Raw genomic sequence first — 13721 nt, 5'->3', positions numbered from 1 at the left:
TCTCACACACACACACACAGAGACAACACACACACACACACACACACACACACACACACACACACACAGAGAGAGAATCCATAATACTGCAGAAATTAAAAGCAGTTTGAAACCCAACTTGCAGCATTTTTAATAGAATGCCGTTCGAGTGTTTAAGGTCTGTGAGCTACAGGATTACCCATCTCTCCAGTTATTACGAAGTATAAAAAAGCAACCATAAGCACTGTTGTTACAATGCACTGCTGTTCTCAGGGCACCCTCATCATCAAAATGGATTAGTCGACAGACCGTAAAACAAAGAATGAAATGGATGGAACCATCTTCATAGGATGAATAAAGCTTAGTTCGCCACTGTTAGAAATGTAATGTTAAAAAAATGTTCTGAAACTTAGCAACCAGTAGCATTACCTTATTATTAGAGGCATTCAAAGAGAAAGCAAGTAGAAAATCCATCACAGTATCCAGGAAATCACACCAAGAGAGGATACAGCAATAGTTCCCCAGCTCCTTTATAGAAACTATAATCAAGCAATACATGAGAAATTGTTTCAATCTCACCACAATTGCAACACTGGGTGTTTTTTTGGGTGGTGGTGGTGGTGGTGGTAATCTTATCTTGAACATATCCAAGAATGAGATATTCGTCTGAATCTAATTCCCTTAAAACTGTTTCTCCAAAATATGAAACGGAACCCCATTTGAAATTATTCACTTCCATTTTCCTCCGTTGTCTACAACAGGAACGCTCAACCTTTTTGTGCTTGAGGGTGACATTGGGTAGTGCCAGGGGGCTGCAAATGTGTGCATGCCTACATACACAGATGCTCACATATGGACACACAAGCACATACGCCTGGCAAGTGCTAGCAAGAGGAACCGTTCCCTTATCGCCCTGGGTTATCCATAGCTAGCACTTGCATAGGAATCTCTTATCCAGATCTCTCATCAGAGACCAAAGGTAAAGAAGGCATTTCCTTGATAGCACTAGCAAGAGAAACCTCAAGCTTTCTGTTGCTAATGCTAGTTCTAGCAAAAGAATCCCTTCTTATTTATTTATTTTTATATTTATTATTGCATTTATATCCTGCCTTTTTTCCTCCAAGGAACCCAAGTTGGCATACATAACCCTCCTCTCCATTTTATCCTCACAACAACAACCCTGTGAGGTGGGTTGGGCTGAGAGTCTGTGACTGGCTCAAAGTCACCCAGTGGGTTTCCATGGCCGAGCGGGGACTAGAACCCAGATCTCCTGACTCCCAGTCCAACACTCTAGCCATTGTGCCACACTGGCTCTCACCAGTGGGAACCAAAGTTTTGGTTCATCCAAAACTTTGATAAAAAAAAAAGAGTTCTCATGAAAATTCATACTTATTTTTGTGTACATTTCTCCTAATATATACATTTTTTGCATGCAGTTTCACCTGATATACACATCTTTGCAAGCACTTTTCCTAATATAATGCATTTTAACATTATTTCTACTGACACAAGCATTTTCGCGTGCTCCCCCCCCAATATACAAATGTTTGTATGCTTTTTCCCCTTTTCTTTTCCTTTTTGCAGGGGGGAGAAATCCACTGCAAAAGTTGAACGAGTGTTAATTTCAAAGGGTTAGTGAGTTTCACTTTGTGTATTGGAGCAAAAGTGTAAAATCAGGTAAGGTCATATTACAATGCAAACTGAAAAATTTCTCCCCATCCCTAGCTATCAAGTAGCAACATTATCAGCAATTGGCTGACCTTGTTCAAAGTAAAAGGAAAGAAGGAAGGAAGGAAGGAAGGAAGGAAGGAAGGAAGGAAGGCCGCTTTCTCCCTTACGAGCCTCCTTGGTCCTTAAGATCTTCTGGAGAGGCCTTTCTTTTGAGACTACCACCAAAGACATCTTTATTGGGTGACGTGAGAGAGGGCTTTTTTGGTGGCTGCTCCTAGACTGTGGAATTTCTTCCTAAAAGACGCTAACTTCTCTCCCTCTTTGCTATACTTCCAACAGCAGGCTTAAAGACTGCTTTATTCAAGAAAGCCTTTGGCCTGTAAGTGGGTCTTTGGGTTAGGTGCTGTTTTTCATTCTGTAATTGTTATGTTTTTATTTATTTTAACGTGTTGTGTTGTTTTAATCTGTTTAAAATTGTTTTTGTAAGCTACGTTGAGTGTCATTTTTTGGTAGAGGGATGTGGTAGTAATCAAATAACTGAGGAAAAAAATGTCTGTCTTGTCAAATATGAAGCACCCTCCATTTTGAGCTCTCCCTCACCCCCTCAAATGCCTGCCACCCTCTCATGACCTTGGGCTTTTGCTCTCCCTGTGAACAAAGAATGAGAAATTCTACAGAAGTGGACATTTGAATTACCTCTTAAAATGTACCTCCTGATGTTATAGTGCAAATGCCTCAGAGCTTCACTGCAAGCCCAACACATTTCTCTTTAACATGCTGTTTGGAGACAGGCCAAGAAGACTTTAAGGCCTCCATGAAAAAAAAAAAGGTTTTCAGTTTTACAGAAATTGACATTAGAACAACTCTAGGTCAAGCATCACTTGCATTAGCTGTACCTGACATGTTACTCTGGTTGGAGCTAACTTTGCATGCATAATTAATTCATCAGAGCATTTCCACCCCCACCCCTTACAGGATTTTACTTAGATGGTAAAAGGGAGAATTTATTCATGTGTCCTGGTTAACATCCGGGGAATTGCTATAAAGCTAAGATTACATTAACGAGCTACAAATCTTCTAAAACCTCCATGACTGTCACTTACATACTCTGCATTTGCTGTGACACTTAATATTTTCCATAAGGCGAGAAAGCATTAAATCTTTACAGAAGGGCCATTGCTTCTTTTTCTTTTTCTTCTTCTCTCCCCCCCTCCAACAAGTTTGATGGGAAGGTTAAGACACAGACGTTTTTCCCAGAGCTCTGGAGAAGAAATCTCCTTGTTGCCCTGGAACTTGGGTAAACTTTTAGAAAGAATGCTGCATAAAAGCCATTGAATGCAAGTGGAGTTTATGAAGTCTGAAAATTTAGTTTATATGTGTTGGTAATATAGTTCCTGCTCCATCCCATTTTCTGTGTGTAAATGTGTTTGCTACAGAAAATATCTCTTTTCATATGCAGACCATTGTCGTTCCCTATGGGTTTTAGATTGCAATCCTGTAAGTAGGGTTGTGCACCACCACCCAGACCCATTTCGAAGGACAATTTAGAGGTTCCAAACTGCCTCAAACTGAACTGCCTTGGCCCAATCCAGACCTGTCCAACCCGCTTCGGATCCGAAGTGAGATCCAGACATCCAAAGAAGATCGGATGTTATAGTTTACTGCTGCTTGGCAGGCACCTGGGAAAACAGGGCACATGGTTGACCAGGAGTCCACTTCTTCCTCCTGAAATGGCTCTTTATGGATGCTTCAGTTTCCAATATTGGATTTATGACAATAGAGAGCTCCCAACTTCATTAAAAATTGCAGCTGTCAGGAAGGACACTCGTACAGTTCTCTGGGTGGGAGACAGCAGATCCCCATCACCCCAAATCAGGCTGAAGTGCTTCAGACCCAATCCAACCACTTCAGGCTGCTTTGGCCAATCAGGTACCAATCTGGATTCAGACCAAAGTGGTCCAAATCAGCCCACTTCGGTTTCAGATTCAGATCTGGAACCAAAGAGGTACACAGCCTTACCTATTACCATTTATCTAGGAGTAAACCCCATTGAACACAATTGAATTTGCACCTGGGTAGACATGTATAAAATTGCACTGCTAGAATTAGGGATGTACGAAAAATACATTTCAGTTCATTTTTGATCAGGATTTTACCTGTCTCGCATACTCCAGACTAAACCTGGACTCGGATCTAATTTGTAGTCAAAGTCTGTAAATTTTTTGAGCTTGCAATGTGATTCACAGATTTAATAAAAAGCATTCCTCATCAAGTGTACATTTCAAAAATGTGTACATTTCAAAATGAGTACATTTAATGATTACATTTTTAAAATGTGTGCATTTCAAAATGTATAAATTTCAAAAGTGTGCACTATGGCTGTGCACCCACCCCCTGATCTGCCTCCGAGGATGATCTGGAGTCCCCAAAGCAGCCCCAGTCTGACTTGGGGCTGCCTCAGGGGTTAACCAACCCGCTTTGGCACCAAAGCCAAGGTGAGATTTGGACCCTCCAAGGAGACACAGACTTTTCTGGGTGCCGGCTGAGCAGCAGGCACCCAAAAAAATCTCCCCTTCCCCACTAACCTGGTGCCTCTGACGTCTGCCACTGCCAACGTCCTTGCAAGGACAGTGGCAGCAGCAGATGGTGGAGACAGGTAAGCCCCCTCCCCCTTACCTGCTGCTGCCGCCATCCACCGCTGCCGTCCTTGCGTCCGGTGGCTTCCACTGCCACCAACAGATAAGCCCGGAAGTAGGCTGCATGACCTACTTCCGGGCTTATGCGTCGGTGGCAGTGGAAGCTGCCGGATGCAAGGATGGCATCGACAGCAGCAGCAGGTAAGCCTCCCCTCCCCCATTCCCTAGTTACCTGCTGCCTCTGCCTCCACCACGGTGGAGGCGGAGGCAGCAGGTAAGGGACCTGCTGAGGGCTGGCTCCAAAGCACAGAGGCAGTCTGAAGCTTTGGAGCTAATTGGCTTCAGCCGGCCTCAGCCTTCACCCAAACTGCCTCAGATCCATGATTCGGAGGTCTGAATCACCCCGATCCACTTCGGATTCAGGGTTGGGATCCGAGGTGGTGCACAGCCCTAGTGTGCACATTTCAAAAATGCACACAATTGATGCATACATTTGGAAATATATGCTTAACCGTGAAGCTCACTTGGGCCAGTCACTAACTCTTCATCTAATCTTGCTAAGATGGTTGCTGGGAGAGTAAAATTATGGACAGAGGTGGAGGAACATGTGTGCCACCCTGAATGCCTTGGAAGAGAAATAGGATAAATGATGTGATAAATAATCCTCAGAATTTGTTAACCATTTAGATATAACTAAGCTGTATGCATTCTTGCTTTTAAAACATATAAAGACAAGAAATGCTTCGTTCGAACAGATTGAGATCCACCTATGCCAGAATTGTTTGCAAAAAAAACAACAACCCAGAAACCAAGAGGAGGTAGTTGGTGCAGCCAGTGGTCCACCAATGGACTGTAACATACTTTCTCCCCACAAATAAACCACTAAAATGGAACGAAAATCAGCATTTCTTATAGGGAGGTAAAGAATGGGACTCTTGAGGTCTGATACTCATCCCTTCCCTGAGCATGGAGCAATCTGTGGGGATTGGTATTTGTGGCTGGCCCCAGAATAAAACATGCACACATGGCCAAGAAGATGCAGTGACATGATGCTGATGCTGGAATGGGAGGTGGGGTTTGCTGGGCTATATAAGTCTGCCTTGCTTCTCAACCATCACACTGTTAGTTCACTGGCATCCAGCAATGCACCCTGAAAGAGCTGAAGTATGGCTCATGCTGGTCACATTGTGTTTGAGTAGATTCTTCCCCCTCCAAATCTTCAAATTGGCCTGGAGGTTTGGCTTTTTCACCTAATATGTACTGTAACACTAGTAGGTGAAGTTGGCCTTTAGATATGTTAAATATGTGAGGTTCAGTCCCAAGAGCAGTGGGCACTGTAGGAGGGCAGATAGTGACTGAGTTACTGCTGAGTAAGCCTTAAAAGTGAAAGGGGATTCTTCTGACTTTCCACATGGGGCCATGGGGCCTGGGGCGTGCAAGAGGTGAGCAAAGTTATGCATGGTGTGGAGAAAGTTGACAGGGATACTTTTTCTCCATCTCCCATAATACTAGAATGCAAAGTAATCCCATGAAGCTGAATGGTAGGAGATTCTGGGGAGATAAATGGAAATATTTCTTCACATATAGCTCAACTATTAAATTTGCTATCACAAGATGAAATGATGGCCATCAACGGGGATGGCTTTAAAGGGGACATAGACAAATTAATGGAGGATAAAGCCATTCATAGCTACTAGTCATGATGACTATTTGTTGATTATTGCATGCCTGGGTCTAGCAGTTGCTGGGAGACATCAGCAGCAGGGTGTAGTTGCAGTCATGTCCTACCTGCACGCTTTCCACAGGCAGGTTGGTGGCCCCTGCTAGACTAAAGCCTTTGGTCCAATTAAGCAAGGGTCTTCTTATGCTCGTATGGAAAAGAACCTCTTTGGGGACTGAATCACACATAAAGCTGTGTAATTCATGGCTAGACCAAGCCTATATCCCGGGATCATCCCTGTACATCCAAGTGACACACAGGGGATCCCGGGAGCAGGCAGGGATGACCCTTCCATTTGCCTGGGGTAATCCTTAGGTCTAGCTAAGGCCTCAGAAGGGCACGCCTCAAAACCTAAAAATGTGGGCAGAGGGTAGGGTCAGTTGTTGCCCTTAGTAGCTAAGCATTACAAAGCACAAGTGCTTTCTCCTCTGTGTTAAATCAATAAAGCTGAAGCCCTAGTTTAACCCATCACTTTGTGTCTGCATCTTTATTTCTAGGAATGATTACAAAAGGATAATAAGGTGAAAAGGAGCTCCAACCTGAACCCTGGTGTAAGAGAGGGTTTGGATCCAAGCATAAGGTCCTGGAGAAAATAAGCCTATTATATAGATCTCAACAGCGTAAGAACCAGCCTCTCATATGCAAACAGCACCATGCCTGTCGCCAAAAAAAAATTAAAAAAAAATGACAAAGTCTCAGCATTTCTCCAGAGCTTGTCTTTGACACTGAGGCTTCTCACATTCCATCCCTTGCTTGCTATTCAAAGAGGCAGCTGCTCTTTCTACAGCCATTTCAAAGTAGCTGGTAGCCCATCTCTAACCAAGGTTGTAGACATTTTACCAAAGGTAAGCATCCGTCTATCAAGGGAAGGGGAGGCATCTGTAGCCCACTAGCCACCCTGAGCACTTTACTGTATAAATCTCTAAGGTAAAATAAATGGCATCCTATTAGGAGATCATTATCTTCAAGTAATACTAATACATTTACACTGCATATATATCTCGAGAAAAGAAGTGGGAAGGAAGGTCTCTCTACAATATCCTCCCCTTCTCTCTCACCATGCCTGCCAATCCTTCCCTTGTAATTCTACCCTGAAGTACCATCCAATCTTGGCTCCAGATTTTGATGGGCTTTTGGGTAAGCTGCTATTGCTGCTACCCTTTTGCTTCCTTCCTTCCTCTGAGCCTAATCCACAACACCAGCTAGAGCAGGGTTGGGGAACCTCAGGGCCGGGAGCAAAACCTGGCCTGCTTAGGGTTCCCCAGACGGCCATACTCTGTTTCCTAGTCCACACCCACTTTCCCCCAACCGCTGATTGCTTGATGGTTTCCCATGGAGGTCTGGCATGTTGATTCCACACATTTTGAATCATGCAATACATTCATGAAGACTTTTCTGTGCCGTGTATTAATTACTTGATTGAGATCTAATTTATGTGCTAATTTCCCCAGCAACTTCATACAGAGCTCAATTTCTCCTCATCAGCTCCAACCAAGAGTATACAGTAAACATGATTTAGGAATTCTCCATTTCAAGATATTTGATTGCAGTGGAACGAAAATGGAATTGAAAGAATATATCTTGCTACAGAGTGTTTAAGGCATTTCTTAAAGGTTTCAAATATCTTTGCCCTTACAAAGAATAGTGAGTGCTCTTATCTTGGGTTGCTTCCATTAGGAACTAGAGAACTCCAAGGTTTTAAGAGGGCTTTTAAGACCATGGAGAAATTGTGTTTCTTTCCACCCCCCACCACCACAGATGGGGGCTTTAAAGGCCCTACTAACTGGCCTCTGCCATTAACGCAGCAAGGGAAAAGGACAAAGGGTGCAGGGCAGAAGAGTTTTGTCTTGACCCACACCCTTGTGTTGGGGTGAAGATCCACCAGGCACATCTGTTGGGCCCATGAGGGCTGGACATGGTGGCAACCGCTGCCCTCATGGGCCCAGGTAAATTTTGCCCCCAACGCTACTTCCCATACTAGCTTAAAATAAATAAATAAATCTGGAATTGACAGCTTTTGTTCATTCACTTCTTATTGGTTTAAGCACTGAATCTAGCTGTCTCCGGGCTAGGAAAATATGCCATTAGTGTGGAAGGGTGAATATGCAATTTCCCCAGCCTTCGGGAAATTACACACACACACACACACACATACACACACCAATGGGGGGGGGGCTTGCCTTTAAGCCCGCCAGTGGTGCAGGGGGAGAATTCACAATTTCCCCAAGGCTGGGGAAATTGTGTCTTTTCCCCTGTTGCATTAATGGCAGCTTCCATTAACGCAGCTAGGGAAAGGGTACAATCACAGAAGCATGTCAAAGTCTGCAAGTAGGCCCAGGAACGGCAAGCATGGTCCGCGAACACCAGCTTGGGGGGCCAAGCTGAGGGGAGTCCACTGGGCTTTGACTCCAGCTCCATCCCTAGTACATGCTACTTTCTCTGCACACCTTCCATTCAGCAGAAAACACAACAGTGGTAAATGTATTCCATAAACACACACTGTCATGCCCCTACTACAGGAATCCTCCTCAGAGGAAGAAATACAGCATGCAGAAACCAGGGGCACACTAAATCAGTTACTGGCACCAGTAGGAGGAGCTTGGGCCTTCAGGGAAACAGTTTCAGATCCTTCCCTGGCCGTTGCTAGACCATGGGTTAGTGTGGTGTGAGGTCTGTGCTCGTCCCTGTGCATCCAGATGACGCACAGGGGATCCTGGCCTCAGCCAGGACACAAGCCGCCCTGGCACCGCACTAACCGGAACCGCTTGTAGCGCGGTTCTTCCTGCAGTCCCAGCCTCAGGTCGGGCTGAGGCAGGGACCGCAGACATGTGGACTGGTCCGCTGCTTTTCCTGGTTACCGCACTTATGCGCGAGTAGCCAGGAAAAGCAGCAGACGGGACGCAACACTCCATAGGAGTGCAGTGCCCATCAGGCTGGGGGTGGGGAATCACGGGAGGGAGATGGGGGCCGAGGAGGAAAGAGCAGACCCGGCGGGAGAGATGTGGGGGAAGGAGAATGGGGACAGGGCGACGAGATCGAGGATGGGGGGAAAGAGAAGGGGGACAGGGCGACGAGATCAAGGATAGGGGGAAAGAGAAGGGGGACAGGGGGACAAGATCGAGGATGGGGGGAAGGAGAAGGGGACAGGGCAACGAGATCGGGGATGGGGTGGGAAGAAGAAGGGGACAGGGGGACAAGATTGAGGATGGGGGAAGGAGAAGGGGACAGGGCGACGAGATCGGGGATGGGGTGGGAAGGAGAAGGGGGACAGGGCGACGAGATCAGGGGAGGAAGAATAGTTTTTTTTAAAAAAAATAAAAACCCCTACTTATCTTTCCAGGCTGCTGCCACTTAAAAAAAAATGGCAGCCGCGACGGCTCTTCTCCCGAGCTCATCGCGGCTCACGTGTGCATAAGGGCGAGATCTCGCGTTAGTCATAACGTGAGTTCTTCCCTCTTCTCCCCCGGACTTTCGACTGGGTCTAGCAAGGCCCTCTGTCAGGGGGAAGGGATGCTGACTCTGAAGCCAAGGCCCCCAAGGAACACCATTGCCTTAAGTGACAAGCCTTCTGTAAAAAAAGTGCTTCCTTACAAAGAAGGTCTCTTCAGAAGAAGGTGACCCCTCATCAGTAGGGCTCTGGCCAGAGAGCTCTTACAGACAGCAGCTGTGCCTGGGTAGGACTCAACAGCTTTGGGGGTTAAAAGCCTTTAGTCAGAGCTTGCTTTTTCAGTCAGAGCTTTTTGAAAACAATCTCACCAGCTTCTCCTGCCTTGTGATTGAACCTCTCTGCTAAAGACTTTGGACTCCTTGTGGATTGTGTACGTATCTGTCTGCTTAGCTGTGTTTGCTGCTTTTTGACCATTCCTGCTTTGCCTGGACTGATTGCCTGTGCTTTGACCTTGTGCCTGATACCTTGATCACGTCTGCTTTTGCCTCAACTCCCTTGAACTGAAACCTGTCGGCTGGAACATTGGCCTGGTTTATGACTTTGCCTTGTGGTCAGCCCTCTCACTAAGACTGCTACAGCCATCGCAGGACACACAAACATTGAGAAGCTGAAATTGTCCATTCATCACAGGCTATCCAGCAGGTTTCCCTGACAGGAAAAACAATCCTGAAAATACAGTGTGTAAAGTTATGGAACAGCCTGCGGTATAAAAATGATGTTTTAATTAAAAAATCCCATTCACGTTATAGATATGCACATGAATGCAATCATGTTAGAGAGGGAAAAGCTGCATATTTTGTTCTCTTGTGCTAAAATGCTGCCTGATTTTGTCTTTGTTATTACAGTTATAGTGATATGTGTGAAGTGTAGAAAGATACCACTTGGATCAGAAATATACTGCTAGGATTTAAATTAGGAATGTTGTGTAAAACTAAACCAACCTTTTACCATGGATATTCGTGGGGTATAAACCAAGCAAGCTTTCCTGATAGATTTCTAGATAAAATTATAATGTCCAATTCCCCAATCCAGCCAGGAAGGCACATTTATAGAATGTAGTTTACACAAACAGAATAAGGAATTGCACAATCAAATTGGGCTATGGACACAATTCTCCAGCCCAGTCCAATAACCAAAAATGTGCATATTTTAAAGCTATTATTAAACATCTAAAATAAAGTTGGGATGTGGAGACAATGTTATTTTCTTCACATATATGGGATTGAGTTAAAGGTAATAATAATAATAATAATAATAATAATAATAATAATAATAAGAAGAAGAAGAAGAAGAAGAAGAAGAAGAAGAAGAAGAAGAAGAAGAAGAAGTCATTGTTTTCTCTGAAATAGTCCCAGTTCTCTGTAGCTCTTTTTGGGTGTTCAAACTTCATGCAGTACTAATTGTCTGAAGAGAAGAGCCATGCTCAATGGCCACATCCTCACTGTGAACCTGCTCTATGTATGTAGGCACACCATGAAATTTAGAACCCATCAAGGATGCAAGAGAAACGGTAGAGCCAGCAAGCACTGTCTAGTTCATCTCCTCATGGCCAGACTTGGCTTGTGGCAAATACTGAATGGTTTCTGGAATGGTTTCTGGATCAGACCTTGATGGAATCTAGTTGAATTCTTAAGAACTAATAGGTGTGATTATTATACTATTGTTTGTTTTACACTTTGATTTGTGTCTGATGGTTTTAACTTTTGTGAACCGCCCAGAGGGCTTTGGCTATTGGGAAGAATAGAAATGTGATAAATAAATAAATAAATAAATACTATGCCCAAATAGGACAAACTGTGGCATTAGCTAGACCAGGGATGCATCCCTCCCTTGCCCTGAAATAGAGCCCGTGTGGCCCGTTGCCGCAGTTTGACCCAGCCAGGAGCTGCGCCCATCGGGGGTAGGGTGAGGGGAGCAAGGAAATTAAGTTAATTTTTTAAAAAGACCTACCTTAAGCACACGAGTGTTCGTGTACTGCTTCTCTTTTAAAAATTAAAAATGGCGGGTGCGACGCCTCTCTTCCTGAGGTCGTTGTGCCTCACATGTAAACGGAGGAGGGATCTCGCATGAATTGTAATGTGAGATCTTCCCTCCTCCATCCTGGATTATCAGGTAGGTCTAGCTTAAGGCCTGTAATTATTTTAAACCAAGGGTATCAAACCTCAAGTCTGAGGGGAAAACCTTCCCCCAACTCAGCTCCCAATCTGGCCCTCTGGAGTTCCCCTAATGGCCATATTTGTTTCCTTTGGCCCCAATTACGAATTGTTTGGTGGTTTCCCAAGTTTTGCTCAGGATCCCCCCCCCTTTCTAAAAGGTTGAAATGCTTTTCCTAAGACTTCATTCCTTTGCTTTTTTGCTTCAAAAGTGTTGCTGAAGATTGGGAAGAAATGCCCTGTATATATAAATGTTGTTATGCAATGTTTATTTTGTGTGGCTTCTGAGAGGCAACAATGTATCTGAGCAGGCCGGAGGCCTTGCTTTGTTACTTTCAAAGGCCTCTGCAGTAGTTGCTTGTTTCTCTCTCTCTGAAGGGAGAGAGCGAAACAATCACTTTGAATGTTGTTAGATAGGGCCTGGCTCTGGAAAATTCAATTTTGATTGGCTGGGGATTCTATCTAGGTAGAAAAGAGGAGTCAAGAAATGACAGTTAGGAATGTAGGTTTTTAGTTGGTAGAGAGTGAAGGAAAATGTATGCTGGTTGGTGGGTGGTGTTATAGAAGGACTAGAAGAAAGCTGAGAAGAAAATAAATAGCTAAGTCTTGGATATTTATTTATTTATTTATTTATTACATTTTTATACCGCCCAATAGCCGAAGCTCTCTGGGCGGTTCACATATGAAGCTATCCCTTCACTGTGGGATAACCATGGCCTCATCTATACCAAGCAGGATATTCCACTATGAAAGTGGTATGAAAGGAGTATATAAAAGGCAAGAGCCACACACTGACAACTGTTGGGGCCCATAGATATATACTGCTTTCATACCACTATATCCTGCTTGGTGTGGCTCCTGCCTTTTATATACCACTTTTATACCACTTTCATAGCACAATATCCTGCTTGGTGTAGATGAGACCCCTATGTGGCTGGAGAAGACCAGGAATAGGGATCAGGGAGCTGTGTTATGCCATGAGATTGCCCTAAGATCCTGTCAGGAGAAGGTTATACAAACAGGCAGTAAAAACCCATATAAACTCTCCAAGCAACCAGATATACAACAGGATGAACTTTGGGAATCAGAGGAAGACTATAACCAAGATCTGGATCTGGTTGTGAATGTAGGGTGGAGGTTTGTGAACTAAATCATTTGAGGCTTGTAGAAGCAACAGTATCTCTTGAGTCCTTAAGAACTGTCACTAAGCAGTCTTTTGAAAATATTAGAATTTCATTATATGTAAAATATCCCTTTAACAAAGGACTTGTTCAATAGTTCATCTGGTCTCTAGTGTTGGTGACCATCTCATGCCAAGCCTCTTATACCAACTTCTAAGGGATTTTAAATTATTCTCAGAGAATTGTTGGCAGTGGAAAAGTGCTAGCTTGTGGAACTTTGCATTATACTGGCATGAGGGACCAGTTTCCTCCTAGGTGGTGGCAGTGGTGGGGAGAGAAAGCTGCTTATAAATATATGAATTTGTTTTTGGACCCCTTTACCTGTTGAGCAGGAGGAATTAACAAAATAAAGCTACAGTTCCAAAAATTAAACATAAAGTTGTTACTTCTAACCCAAACATCTACAATCTAGTGACCTCCAGATGTTTTTACTACAACTCCTATCATCCCTAATCTTTGACCATGTTGGCAGGGACTGATGGGAGTTATAATTCATAATAACTGGAAATGCTGTTCTGTGAAATTCCTTATTCTTCACTGAAGAGTTCCAGGCATACACTGAGCTTTACATTGTTGACACTGAGAAAGATGATTCTTCGTTCCTTTTGACTTTCACTAAGAGGAATGAAACATGAGCCACTATTTCCAGAGTTCCTTGGAAGATAGAAGATTGGGCGTGCTCCAAACCCTTCATTACAGAAAACTGGGGACTCTTTGCAAGTCCTCTTAGCTGCTCCTTCTCCCCCACCCCATCACACAAGTTCTCTCACAACTTGGCAAGTTTGGAAAAGTGCGGAAAGTTGGGAAAACTGACAGGCAAGTGGTGGAGCTCCCCCAGGTAGGATCTTTCTGAGTTTTTCCAGAAGACTATTCAAAGACCTTTTCTAGACCTACCGGATATCCCAGGATGGAGGAGGGGTGATCTCGTGTTGT

Source organism: Elgaria multicarinata, chromosome 7 (genome assembly GCF_023053635.1).
Source record: "Elgaria multicarinata webbii isolate HBS135686 ecotype San Diego chromosome 7, rElgMul1.1.pri, whole genome shotgun sequence".
NCBI classification, from domain to species: Eukaryota; Metazoa; Chordata; class Lepidosauria; order Squamata; family Anguidae; genus Elgaria; species Elgaria multicarinata.
The sequence above is the reverse complement of the archived record's forward strand: the minus strand, read 5'-3'. Positions refer to the sequence as shown.